Here is a 15,415-nt window from a genome sequence, read left to right on the forward strand (position 1 = left end):
TATAGTTTATTATTCTCCTATTTCAAGTCTTTGACTTGTAATCCTATAGATTGCTGTACTGATTTATTCCACAGATTGCTTTAAAAAGGGCAGCATCAGTAATATTCATTTACAAATTACTGTGTCTTGTTGTCAGAATCTTCTAAAATATTATTCTCAGCATATGTGATTCATGAAGACAGGCAGATGGTAAATTTCCCTTTGGCAAAATGCATTAAAATTCTTTCATTCTGTCGTCCTTTTGCAAGTTCTTACTGTTGTAAGCTCTTACTGTTAACAAATTGGGTGAGATAATGCTTTTAGGAGTATGAAACTCGGAAGAGAGAAAATAAATTCTTTTCTCTTGGTTATAGCTCAGTTATGCTCACAGTGGCCATAAATCACGAAAATGTTAAAGGTCACATGAGAACCAGCTTGTAGCACATGCTCTCTGCATTTGTTCTCTGCAGCTACAGTTATGCATTTAGCTGACAAGTTAAATCACGCCCTTTTCTGTTAGGTCTCTAATAACATTAAGAGGAAGGAAGTCCCTTTGAGTCTTACCAATTCACAGACAATGGAACCGGAGACCAAAATCATCTGTGAGTCAAAACTAAAAAGATGAGCAGCAGGGTAGTCACCAAGTGAGAAATTTTAAGAAATCAACAGTGCAAATGTTAACAATCACAAGAAGCTCAAATGCCCCACGTTTTTCTTTAGAAATGTACTTGGGAGGGGCACCTGGGTGGCTCAGTCAGTTAAGCACCAGACTTCAGATCAGGTCATGAACTCATGATCTTGCGGATCCTGAATTTGAGCCCCGCTTTGGGCTCTCTCCTGTCAGAGTGGAGCCTGTGTCAGATCCTCTGTCTCCCTCTCTTTCTGTCCCTCCCCCACTCTGTCTCTCTCAAAAATAAATAAACATTCAAAATAAAAAAAAATAAATGTACTTGGGAATCATTGTTCCCTCGTCACTTTTCCTGATTTTGTGTTAATCATCTAAAAGGGGAAGGATGTACATGTGTGTGAATGGCTACAGCTTACTCTATCTTGGGGCCAAGGAGATTCCACCGGTGGCTCCCCAGATTTATTCAAGCTTCAACAAAACCAAAATGGAAGGCTCAATGGCTTTGCAACAAGAGAGAACATGAACCCCCAACAATTTTGTTAATATTTCTGTTTGGTTCTGGACCAATTTCCTAAAATCCATTGACAGATGACTTATTTACCAATATTAGGTCTGAAGAATCTTTACAAATAAAAATTTACTAGTGAAAAATAGTTTCATAAGGATCCCTCTTGTCTCCCCTCCCTCTGCTCCACTTTTCTTTTCATTTCCCCTCAGTTTTCAGCTGCAGTCAAAAGCTAGGGCAGGACAAACTGAACATCCCTCAAAATTCTATTACGATTTTTGTACAAAAACAACTACAGTTGTTATGACAATGAAAAGCAGTCAGCTGAAACTAAATAATTAATGGAAACAAGTAAATTAGTTAAATGAGCTTTCACAGAATTAGACAGACTGTTTGCTGTGTGTTCATATCAATCCTCATAGGATGCAGCTATATTCAGGGACAGAGCTGGGTGAAATCTGTACCAGATAATAACTTCTGCAGTCACAAGATGGAAGCTTCCCTCAGTACAATCAGCAAGCGCCCAGCACTATCAGACATTGATGAGGCTTGGTGGTGTGCGTAAAATGCAGTGAACGCAGTGAATCAGAGAGCCTACAAATTCGAATCATATGGCCAGGACCCCAGAGACAGGTATGCTGCAAAGTGTGGAGCCCCAGTTCCTGCTGGGCAATTCCTCCTTAGGTCTAATCCTTCATTTTGTTTCTCTCCTCTTATTATATTGCTCGGGGCATCTGTATTGTACTTTTTGGTATGCAAAGTGCTCTCAGAAGAATCCTGTGAGTTAGGGATTATGTTATCCCTAGAGAAGGAATTGAAGCTCAGTCAATTTTGCAACTTGCTCAGCCTCAAACACACAGTGATTGACGGGCCGGGGATTTGAACCTAGATTTTTGAATCTATATTGTACCCCATGTTGACACGCATCACACTACCTGTTACATGAGCAGAGACATAAATAGATTCACCACCTTCCTGCACACAATATCTACAAAGCATCACAACAACACAAACATCACTAGTCACATAAAAGGTGGGAAATGCTTCATGCTGTCGTCCTTTAGGAGACTTACTATGTGTAGTCACCGATTAAAGGTTCTGAGAAGTCCTGAAGGAAAGGAACTCTGTTTTGACTTGGTTTTTACAGCTCTTCTCTATTTGTTTAGTCCATAGTAAAAATTTCCCCACTTAACATAGATCAGCATTTCAGAAAGGAATATTCCATAAAAGAATCTCGGGTAGACCGCCAGGTAAAATATAGGTCATCCACTTAGGTATGAACTTCAGATTAAAAAGAAACTTAATAAGTATATCCCAAATATGGCATGGGACATATTTTTTTTTTAATTTTCAAGTGTTTATTTTTTAGAGAGAGTGCACGTGTGAGTGGGGGAGGGGCAGAGAGAGAGGGAGACAGAATCTGAAGTAGGCTCCAGGCTCTGAGCCGTCAGCACAGAGCCTGACATGGGGCTTGAACCCACAAACCACAAGATCATGACCTGAGCCAAAGTCAGATGCTTAACTGACTGAGCCACCCAGTTGCCCCTGGTATGGGACATATTTAAGCAGAGTAATTATTTGTTTTCTTAATCTGAAATTCAAATGTAGCTGTATTTTCACCAGCTCCATCTGGCAGCCCTAACCTTCGTCTTTGCTGGTTACCATCTTTCCTTTTCTTTAGATACTCAATGAATAATACAATGTAAGAAAAGAAATTCTAAGGCATATCCAAGATTTCATTTTTGTACCATATTACTATTATAACAGGTAATATGTTGATTATGAGTGTTATATAGGAATGAGGAAAATTAGCCAGAATATAAGAACCGTAAAACAGATTAACTCTATACTTCTGAAATGCATATTGGAGTTATTTCTCTTTTTTTAATGTTTATTTATTCTTAAGAGACAAGGGTAGAGAGCAAGCAGGGGAGGGACAGACAGAGAGGGAGGCAGAATCCCAAGCAGGCTCCACTCTGTCAGCACAGAGCCCAATGTGGGGCTCGCCCTCACAAACCATGAGATCATGAGCTGAGCTGAAACCAAGAGTTGGATGTTTAACCAGCTGAGCCACCCAGGCGCCCTACATTGGAGTCATAATGACGCCTTATTTCCCCACAAATGGGCTTTAGGCATTTTGAGTCCTAAGATAGACTCATGGAGCAGGCACAGAACAAGAGCAGACGGCCAAAAAATGGGAAACTGACTGACTTGGGACCGTAACGTGTTCACGGCACCGTCTTCGGTGCCTCCTGATTCTCTCCAGCTGAATGACCTGCTAGGCCTCAATCCTGCAGCACCACCTTCCCAGGCCCATCATTGAGAAGTGCCGTTGTTGGGGCGCCTGGGCGTCTCAGTCGCTTGAATGTCCCACTTCGGCTCAGGTGATGATCTCCCAGTTTGTGAAGTTGAGCCCCACGTCGGGCTCTGTGCTGACAGCTCAGAGCCTGGAGCCTTCTTCGGATTCTGTGTCTCTCTGGTCTCTCTGTCTCTCCCCCGCTCGTACTCTGTCTCTCTCTCGTTCTCTCTCTCAAAACTAAATAAGCGTTAAAAACATTTTTTTAAATGGTGCTGCTGTGTTTCACTCAGTTTTCTCCGTAACCCTACTTATCTAATCACTTGCTAAGGTCCTATCAGTGCTTCCTCTTAGTAACTTGTGACTCCCCCCAGGGGTGACACCATCTGGACTGCTTGTGTATCTTCCTTATCATTTTACCTGCACCCTCCTGACAAGTCTCCCTGCATCCAGTCTCTCCCTTCTGCGATCCCTTCTCTCTACCATTATCACAGTTGCTTTAAAAATCACAGTTCAAGCATCCTTGTTCTGCTCAAATCACACAGTGATTCCCAGAGCCCAGATTTGCTTATTAAGGGCCCTTTGGCCAAAACAAGTCACGTGACGGAGCACACATTCAAGTGTTGGGAAAACAGGCTCTGTCTCTCACGGAGGGAGCTGCGCCAGAAGCACCTTGCAAAGGGGCACACATATCGAGACAGAAAAAGTTTGTGACCGTTTGCACTCTCTACCCCATATAGATACTTGACTACAAAATACAGCTGGGACTTTGTCTTCCAACGTTCACACTTGTCCTTCATACCACACTGCCACTTCCAGATGAAGCACCCAAAAATATGAATTAGTTCAACTAACTCTTCTAGGAGACCATAAGAATACCAGTCAGCTGAGTTTCAACCGAGGCCTTCATTCCTTACGTCTTTCTTTCTTTCGTTTCTGCTGCTGCTCTGACTTCTTTTAAGTGGCACACATGTTTCTGGCTGTTACTTGGACTCTGGGATCTGCCTTTTTGCACATATTGAAATTTTGTCTCCGTAAATATTGGGTTTTTTAAGACCACCAAGACCCCAATGAATAAACATATAAAGACCATAATTTGTGAAGGAGTAGCCTCAACTAGTTAACAAATATATGAAAATGTTCAATTTCATTGGTAATTACAAAATTCAAATTAAATCAATGAAATACAATTATCTCTCCATCACCCTCTTCCACTCCCAGTGGTTTGGTTTGTTCCTTGGGGTTTTAGATCAAAAGACCTGGCACTTCAAGAGGAGTATAATTTAGAATAATTGTTTTAGAAAGCTTTTAGGGAATTCTAATCAAGAGATTCTACTAATTAGTACTCTGTGAACCTCTCCTAAGGAAAGAATCCTAAATATGAAATACAGCTGCATGTACAAAGATGTTTGTTATGCAATTGTTTATATTACCATAAAACTGAAAACAACCCAAAGTTTGGTAATAGTTAATAGGAGAGTAAGAAACCATTGTATGCTAATTGGTAATATCATACACCCATAATATTATATGAATTACGTAAGGATAAAAAACAGTACGCTTATAAAACTAAGTGAAAGAAACAGCTGCTAGGATTCTCATGTCCTTATTCTTTTTTTCTTCCTTTTTGAGAGAGAGAGAGCTTGCATGCATGGGGGAGGGGCAGAGGGAGAGAGAGAGAGAGAGAGAGAGAGAGAGAGAGAGAGAATCTTAAGCAGGCTCCACAGCCAGCACAGAGCCCAAGGAGGGTCTCGAACTCACAAGCTGTGAGGTCATGACCTGAACCGAAATCGAGAGTCAGTTGCTTAATTGAGCCACTGGGGCACCCCTCACATACTTATTCTTATATATAAAAATAAAATAAGCAAAAACTATCTATAGAATAAATATTAGAATTAAAACATCCAGAGTTCATTATAACTCTCTATGTAATTTCCATATTATCATTCATGGATTTTTTTTAAATCAAAAATTATCTAAGATTTATTCTACATAGTAAAGTTTTATGTTCATTTGTTCCTTTTTGTTTTCACTACTAATACTCATACCTAATCTTTATCAACTTTATAAATTGGTTATTAAATGTTGATCTTCAGACTATATAAGTCTCAATATTAACCCCGTAATGTACATCCCAATTTATGTTGAGCTTATGGACAGTGTCGTGGAAGGGGATTTATGATAAACAATATAAATAACACTGTTTAAAAGAAAATATTTTTTGTAAAAGAAAGATTTAAAAATCTTGTCAAAATTTTGGAATATGTTTGGACATTTTGAATTTTTCTTTTTTTTTTTTTTTAATGTTTTTATTTATTTTTGAGACAGAGAGAGAGCATGAGCAGGGGAGGAGCAGAGAGAGAGGGAGACACAGAATCTGAAGCAGCTCCAGGCTCTGGGCCGTCAGCACAGAGCCCAACGCGGGGCTCAAACTCACGGAGTATGAGTTCATGACCCGAGCCCAAGTCAGACGCCCAACCGACTGAGCCACCCAGGCGCCCCTGAATTTTTCTTTTCATATAACCACTTCCTTACCTTTTAGAGTTGAAGAGTTTAGTGTGTACAGTTCACTGTTGAATCTCTAATTTGTGCTAAAGTAATTTCTGCTTCTCCAGACATCTTTAACCATCACTTCCCTGAACTATGGCCCTAAGAATCTATTTCAGAATAAACATATAATATCAAAAACTATTTTGTACTTTACTCTGAAATACAGAAACACTGACACTTCACTAAACTTGATTTCCAGATATACATTAAGTTTATTGCCTTGATGAGTGTGGTTATGGGATTTCCAATAATATTTGTCAAGGTTATAAATGAATAACAGATTAGATCCAGCTGACATCCTGAGAATTGGCAAATGTAATGAGCTAGGTTCTCAGGTGTGGATAACGGAATCTCTTCCTCTCTTGTTTCGATACAGGGATTTATTATGGGATCTAGGTAGCTTATAAAATCACTGGAGGAGCTCTAGAAAGAAACTAGAGACTCCTGTTCCAGCACCGATATGCAGAGCCACAAAGCCCAAGTGCCCCTACCCCCCTCCCCCAGTGTTGCTGCACCTGCCACGCTCAGGAAACTGCTGAATCCCAACGAGGAGCCACCACGAATGCCAACTCGAGCGTCCTGTTGCCGCTGCCACTGTCCACACCAGCACAATGGAGGTTTTGCCCTGTGCTGCTTCGTCTACACAGCTCATTTTTTAGTCCAAATGTTCTGTGAGGCCGCGAGAATCTAAAATCACAAGGCTATTGCAGTATTGCAATTCTTCATGGAAACACTCATTTAAATTGAGAATATAAGGCTGAGAGGCGACTGGGTGACTCCGTCCGTAAGCGACCCAACCTTGAGTTCGGCTCGGGTCATGATCTCACGGTGGTGACATAGAGCCCCATGTTAGGCTGAGCCCCATGTTAGCCTGCTTAAGCGTCTCTCTATCTTTCCCTCTGCCCTTCCCCTGCGCACTCACACACACTCTCACTCTCTTTCTCTCTCAAAAAAAAAAAGAAAAAAAGAAAAAAATATATAAGGCTGAAACATGCTCTTTGGTAGGAAAGGTGGTGACTTCAAATTTACCTTGCTGTTTTTAAGTCTCCTCTCTCCCCAGAGTTGTGAAGCAGAGTCCTTTGGGTTCCTTGAATGTTCATTAAGCCAGATGATATCTCTGCTAAGGGCTATTTCTCTGCCTCCCATTATAGTGCCTTTTTTCCTTGTCAATCATTTCATTAAGTAGGTATCTTTGATTTGCTACCATTTGTCTACATGTTATAATTGTAAGATAAACCTCATTATTTGAATGGACATACTTTGGGAGTTAACTTGTATTGGTTTTGTCCCAAAGACAATAACCACTTTGTGCAGACTATCCTATAGTTGATTAAACCATTTTTAATGCATCACTAGCAAGCTATATTCCAAGACTGGTATGATGAGTTGGGTTTCTGGGCCCCTCTAGGGGATCTTCATATACATTTGGGGACACATCTATACTTCTTAATAACCTGCAGAATATGATGTCTGATTGTTATTATTTAAATCTTAAAGGGAAGGGTGACCCCTGAAGTTTAGAAAATTTGAAGACACTTCAGGTTTCAATTTTCAAACCAACGCGAGAGGCATACACTACAATGAACACAAGTGTTTGGTCATTGTTAACATATAACTAACCTGGCGTATCTCATGCTGCATACAGTTACAATAACTTGCAAAACTGATTTCATTATCTCCAGGTGGAATAGGTCATGGAGTTAGTATTTTTCCAGTAGTTTCAGAGGTATTTCAATTAGATGATACCCAGGTGTTTAGAGCAGTAAGTTGAAAGTGAAATCGTTCTCTACAATGCTAGCTTTGCAATCTGCAGATTGAAAAACTCTAAAGCAGTAGCAATGTTGGAATTCGGTAGTTTAAGATGGTTGTAGATTGGCATGTTGGGGAATGATCAAATGATGCAGAAGAATTTTCCTTATTATAGAAGCATTCACTCTTGACGATTACAATCTGCCTTCCTGACCAGTCCATTCAGAGCATTCAGTCACGAATGACTAGTCCTGTCAGTCTATTTAAGGCTGTCTGCTAAGGCTCAGCCAATTTCTATACAAATAGAAAATATGATCTCAAGAAACCAAGAGATCCCAGAAGAATAGTATACTTTATACTCTTGTTGTGATAGTCAAAAAGTTTTATATTTCAAACTGTAATGACCTAAAAATCAATGATCTATAATGGAGATAGTGCAGAACATAGCCAATAGTGAACTTTCCTGATAATTCCACATTGAAATTATCGTGTAGTAGACATTCCTATAAGGCCTATAATGCCAGACTCCAATGTACACATGAATGCCAGTCTTAATTCCCAGATATCTCTAAACAACTTAGAAAATTCTTCATCCTACAAATCCTCTTGCATGATGCCAGAATATATTATTTGTTTTTCATTGTTTGTACATAAAAGATGACCTGTTTTCCATGCAGAGAATGAATTTAGAGTTCCTTGGTAGGCATATTTTTTTTTTCAATGTTTATTTATAAACATTGAAATAGAGACAGAGAGACAGATAGAGAGACAGAGAGACAGAGTACAAGTGGGGAGAGAGCAGAGAGAGACACAGAATCCGAAGCAGGCTCCAGGCTCTGAGCTGTCAGCACAGAACCCTATGCAGGGCTCGAACTCATGAACCATGAGATGATGACCTGAGCCGAAGCCAGACGCTTAACCGACCGAGCCACCCAGGTGCCCCGGTAGGAATATTTCTAAAAATCAACCAACCAAATTTCTAGAACTGGTAAATTCAGTAATTGTGGTTGTAGAAACGATGCCATATTTTAAAATTTTTCACTGAATTTTAAAAAAAAAATTAAGATGCTAGAAAGCATCCAAGAGCATATTGAAGTCATTGGATGATTTATTTTTTAAAAAACTGCAATTGGGGAAGGTAATAATCGTCAGTTTATGGCCTTCTGGATTGTGGGCACTTGTCAGCCCCCAAAGCTAAGATTGTGAAAAACAGAAGCAGCGGAAATTACAGTCCAAACCAGCTCAAGGTGTCAGAGATCAGAGTTCAGGCTAGAAAAGCAGGTAGAATTTTATAGGAGAAATCCAAGCAGCAAGACAACTAGAAAAGGATATAAGGCTCATTTTCTGCCAAAATCCCTGCTGACAGCTTAATTATGCATCATAAGAGTGTTTCAAATGGCCCAGGAAAAACAAAAAACAGCGAACAGAGAGGAATTGACTCTTCCAAAATAGATCCACACAAGGTTTGATCTGGGAGTTTGCTACCTCCTTTTTTTATTTTTATTTTTTTTAGTTTTTAACCGAGAGCATGAGTAAGGCAGTGGAAACCTTAAGCCTTACAGATTTGGAAGGTAGTACCAGACTCAAAGTGTCACAGGACAGAGCACAAGACCAGCACTGAAATTCCTTCCCTAGAAGCAAGGAGAACACAGCAAAGATGAGCCCATCTCGGCCCCATCCTCAACTGACTAGCAAATTATGTAGACACAGGGGAGACTCCATGAAGTCAGGCTGAAAAAGCAGTGGTGGAAACCAAAATGACAGGGCAGAGATGTCCCTTGCTATGCACCATAGGGGAGACAGAGTTTGTAATTTGTATCCAGGCAAATTAACTTCTTACTGCAAGAAAAAATCAAGTTTTCAGGAGGATACAAAAGAATTAAGAATTGCTGTAACAGATTATCTGTAATGTCCAGTTTTCAACAAAACACTAGTCATGCAAACAGATTGTGAAACCCGTAGTTCAGAAAAAAGCAGTCCACTCTCACCACTTTCATTCGTCATAGTACTGGAAGTCCTAGTCGCACCAGTCAGACAACAAAAAGTTGGAAAAAGCATCCAAATCAGCCAGGAAGAAGTAAAACTTTCACCATTTGCAGATGACATGGTACCCTATATAGATAACTTGAAAGACTCCACCAAAAAAATTGCTAGAACTAATAAATTCAGTAAAGTCACAGGATACAAAATCAACATACAGAAATCTGCTGCATTTCTACACACCAATAATGAAACAGCAGAAAGAGAAATCAAGGAATTAATCCCATTTACAATTGCATCAAAAATAATAAGATACTTAGAAATATAAATAACCAAAAAGGTAAAAGACCTCTACTCTGAAAACTATAAAACACTGATGAAAGAAATTGAAGATGATACAGAGAAATGGAAAGACATTCCATTCTCACGGATTGGAAAACCAAATATTGTTAAAATGTCTAAACTTCCCACAGCAATCTGTACAGTTAATGCAATTCTTATCAAAATACCAACAACATTTTTACAGCACTGGAACAAACAATCCTAAAATTTGTATGGAACCAAAAAAGCCCCCACATGGTGAAAGCAGTCTTGAAAAAGAAAAGCAAAGCTGAAGGCTTCACACTCTGGACTTCAGGTTATATTACAAAGCTGTAGTAATCAAAACAGTATGGTGCTGGCATAAAAATAGACAGAGCAATAGAACAGAATAGAAAACCCAGAAATGAACCCACAATTATAAGGTCAATTAATCTTTGACAAAGCCAGAATGAATATCCAATGGGAGGGGCACCAGAGTGACTCAGTCATTTAAGCATCTGACTCTTGATTTTGGCTCAGGTCATGATATCATGGTTCATGGGATTAAGCCCCATGTCCATCTCTGTACTGTAACCACAGATCCTGCTTGGGATCCTCTTTCTCTCCTCCTCTCTCTGCCTCTCACCTGCTCTCTCTTGCTCTCTCTCTCTCTCAAAATAAACAAACATTAAAAAAAAAAAAAAAAAAAGAATATCCATTGGGAAAAAGACTGTCCCTTCTACAAAAGGTGTTGGGAAAACCAGACAGAAACACGCAGAAGAATAGAACCAGACACCATACACAAAAACAAATTCAAAATGGATTAAGATCTAAATGTGAGGCTTGAAACCATAAAAATCCTAGAAGAGGGAGGCCTAGGTGGCTCATTGGTTAAGTGTCTGACTTAAGCTCAGGTCATGATCTCACAGTGGGTTGCAGCCCTGCATCAAGTTCTGTGCTGACAGTGCAGAGCCTGCTTAGGATTCTCTCTCTCTCCTTCTCTCTCTGCCCCTCCCCCACCCTCTCTCAAAATAAATAAACAAACTTTAAAAATCATCCTAGAAGAGAACATAGGCAGTAACTTTTTGATATCAGCCATAGCAACTTCTTTCTAGATAGGTTTCCTGAGGCAAGGGAAACAAAAGCAAACTATTGGGACTACATCAAAATAAAAAGCTTCTGCACAGTGAAGGAAACAATCAGCAAAACTAAAAGGCAACCTACAGAATGGAAGAATATATTTGCAAATGACATATTCAATAAAGGGTTTGTATCCAAAATATATAAAGAATTTATAAAACTCAACACCCCAAAAATGAATAATCTATTTTTAAAAATGGGCAGAAGACATGAATAGACATTTTTCCAAAGAACACTTACAGAAGATCAACAGACACAAGATGCTCAACATCACTGATCGCCAGGGAAATGTAAATCAAAATGACAATGAGATATCACTCATACCTTCAGAATGGCTAAAATGATCAACACAAGATACAATAAATGTTGGCAAGCATGCCGAGATAGGGGAACCCTCTTACACTATTGGTAGGAATGCAAATTGGTATAGCCACTGTAGAAAACAGTAGGGTGATTCCTCAAAAAGTTAAAAATAGAACTGCCCTACAACCCAGCAATTGCACTAGTAGGTGTTTACTCAAAGCATACAAAAATACTAATTCAAAGGGACACATGCACCCTGATGTTTATAGCAGCATTATCAACAATAGTCACATTATGGAAACAACCTAAGGGTCCATTGGTTGATGAATGGAAGAAGTGGTATATATACATACAATAAAATATTACTCAGCCATAAAAAAGAATGAAATTTTCCCATTTGCAGCAGCATGGATGGAGCTAGCAATATTACGCTAAGTGAAATAAGTCAGTCAGAGAAAGAAAATACCATATGATTTCACTTATATGTGGAATCTAAGAAACAAAACAAATGAGCAAAGGGGAGAAAGAGAGGGAGACGTAAACCAAGAAACAGACTCAACTATAGAAAACAAACTGATGGTTATCAGGGGGAAGGTAGGTGGAGGGAGGTGGGTTAAATAGGTGATGGGGACTAATGAGGGCACTTGTGATGAGCACTGGGTGATGTATGGAAGTGTTGAATCACTATACTGTACACCTGAAACAGATATTACACTGCATGTTAACTAACTGCATGTTAACTATTGTTAACAATAGAAAGTGATTTCAAGGGGGTCCAGATGTTGGACTTCGCAGTTAAAGACTTCTAAGCAGCATCAGCATCTGTATTGGTATCCAAAGAATTAAAGTAAAAGATATTCAAAGAATTAATAACATAATATCAAGGAAAAAAACAGAAATCTCAGGAGAAAACAAATTTTATAGCTGAAAATTGTAACAAATGAAAAACATGTATTACCTGTTACCAATAGTAGATTAAAAATGAAAAACAGGGTTTTTTTTCATTAAAAACAGTTTTTAAAAAACAGATTAACAGAAGAAAGAATCTCTTATTTAAAGTTAATAGAAAGTATCCTATTTGAAGAAGAGAAAGAAAAGAGATTGAAAAACAATGAACAGAGCCCTAGAACCTATAAGAGAAGAGCAAGTGATGGCACATGAACAACTGGAATCCCATTGGGAGAGGAGAGGGAAAATACTTGAAGAAATCATGGCTGACGACTTCTCGACTTTCATAGGAAATTCTAACTTATTGGTCAAAGAAACTTAACCAAAATGTAATAAACATGGAACCACTCCTAAAAACGTTGTAGTCAAACTTCTGAAAGCAAGTAATAAAGAAAATCTTGAAAGCAATCAGGAAAATGCTGTCCATTCCATTAGAGAAACAAGGATAGACTAATGACTCATGTATCATTTGAAGCCAGGAGGCCATGAAAGGATGTATTCAAAGCGGAAGGAAAATACTTCCTACTATGAATTCTACATTCAGCAAAAATATTCTTCCACAATGAAGATGAAATAAAGATAGTGTCAAATAAACAAAAACCCGAATTCATCACCAGCAGATCAGCACTAAAAAACACGAAAGCAAATTTTCATGCTCCAGGGAATTGACACAGCCTATGTGCAGGGAAGGCAAATCTGTACCCAGAATAAGTGTTTACTCCAGTAAAGACAAAACACTGCCTCTTTCAAGATGGAAGTGGTCCAATGTAATCAACCTGCCGCTGGGTAGCTGGCTGATCACCCCAGGGAATGGTGCCATCTTAGGAACTCAGTGTTGGTCTCTGCTACTGGCAGATTGTTCAATCAGCAGTGGCTATAGCCAGATCAGACTTAACGAGTAGAAGTCCATGTTGCTAAGCTCATGCATAACCTCATCTCTCCCACCATGGACGCTTTGTTCATGAACCCATTGGACAATGACATGTGTGACTGGGGAAAGAGAATTCCTGGTATCAGAATGGGTCATCCTATACACTTGATTATTAAAATCCTCTTCTGCTGAGGTCACCCTTTGGTGAGCATTCACCCAGAACACAGATATCTTCATGCTTTTTTGTCCAAAGAGGCTTATCCACAGACCTCTCCTCCAAATCTCCTTGTCACCAATTTTCCAATCATGTTCCTTCTAAATCCCCAACCATCCATCCAAATTATTGGCCACAACCCATGAATTGGTATATAATTACATGTTAGGCCACTTCTCCTTCCAGAAAGCGAACAACCAGGTGCACTTCCTAAAGTTCCACCCACTGGGAGGATTTTCTTTCATCACTGCTCTTCAAGGATGTCCCAGAAAAGGACTACAGTGCTGCCGCCATCCGCTTTCAAGTGGTGCCAACATATCATGTTGATTCAGCTATAAACCAGGCTTGAGTTTTCACATCTTCTGTCAACTGATCATAGGGAACTCTCCATGAGGCCATTAGAGCAGGCTGGGAGAGAGACAGGAGTAGGGACCATGAGCATTTGGTCTTCATGTAACTAACTTGTATTTTTAGGGCCTGCTTGGGTCCAATCACATATACACCACTTCTATTTGACAATGGAGTGCTGCTGAGTACACCCAACTTTAAGACTTGCTCAGACAGACAATGCCCATAACACCCAGTTCATGATGGGAAGCGCAGGTTGTATGGTAACTTGGTGGTCCATGGTTAAGTGTTAAGTCTCTGCTGAGGCCCAGTATCTTGCCAAGAGCTGTTTTTCAAAAGGAAAGGAATTATCTGTGGAGACTCGTGTCATGGTTGACCTGGTTAAAACCTCAAAACAGTATTCCCACCTGCCACTTACACTTCAAGCACCATCGGGTCTGCTGGATCATATGGTCCGAGTGGCAGAGCAGCCTATACAGAAACCTGGATCTGTTGAAGACTGTTCTCATGTTTGGGCCATACTCAAAACTAGAAGCTTTTCAAGTCGATCAGTAAGTGAGCTGGAGTAACACACATGAGGAATGAATGAGGAATGTGTTGCCTCCAAAATCTGGAGAAGCCTACTGGCATTATTTCTCTTTCTTGGTTGTAGAAGGGGCCAAATGTAACAACTTATCCTTCACATTAGGGATCTTGACATGTCCCACACCACTGGATTCTCTACAAATTTTACTGAGGTAGAAGGCTTCCGAATTTGTATGGATTTATTTCCCACCCAATGACATGCAAATGTCTTACCAAAAGTCTAGAGTATTTGCTCCTTCTTGCTCACTGGGTCCAATCAGCATAATGTCATCAATGTAATAGACCAGTGTGATGTTTTGGGAAGAGGAAAAGTGCTCAGTATCTCTGTGAAGCAAATTATGGCTTAGGGCTGGAGAGTTCACATACCTCTGAGGTAATGTAGGTGTATTTCTGGCCCCTGCCTGCTGAAAGCAAGCTACTTATGGTGATCTTTATTAACAGGTATGGAGGAAAAACATGAATTTGCTAGATTAATCGCTGCATACCAGTTACCATGGGATGTGTTAATTAGCTCAAGCAATGAAACCACACCTAATACAACAGTGCATTTGGAGTCAGTAGCTGCTTAAGCTTACGACAATACATTGTCATTCTCCAAGATCCATCTGTCTTCTGCGCAGGCCCAATAGGTGAGTTAAATGAGGGTGTGGTAGGAATCACCACCCCTGCATCGTTTGAGTCTTCGATGATGGCAATAATCTGTGTGGTCCCTGTAGGACTTTAGTATTGTTTTTGGTTTAGTATTTTCCTGGTAATAGCTTCATTCTACAGGTCATAATAGCCCTACCAAAATAGACCTCATCCCACAGGTCAGGGAACCAATGAAGGAAGGGATTCTTCAATCCCTTCTCCAATTATGCCTTCCAGAACTGGGGAAAGGATGGGTTCAGAGGTCCACTGTGTCCACTGAGAGATATACCTGTGCTAAAACTCCATGGATCATCTGACCTCTATAAGCCCCTACTGTGACTGGGGCCACACTGACTGTTTGGGTTTCCTAGAATTAGTGTCAGCTCAGA

Source organism: Panthera uncia, chromosome A2 (assembly GCF_023721935.1).
Source record: "Panthera uncia isolate 11264 chromosome A2, Puncia_PCG_1.0, whole genome shotgun sequence".
Taxonomy (NCBI): domain Eukaryota; kingdom Metazoa; phylum Chordata; class Mammalia; order Carnivora; family Felidae; genus Panthera; species Panthera uncia.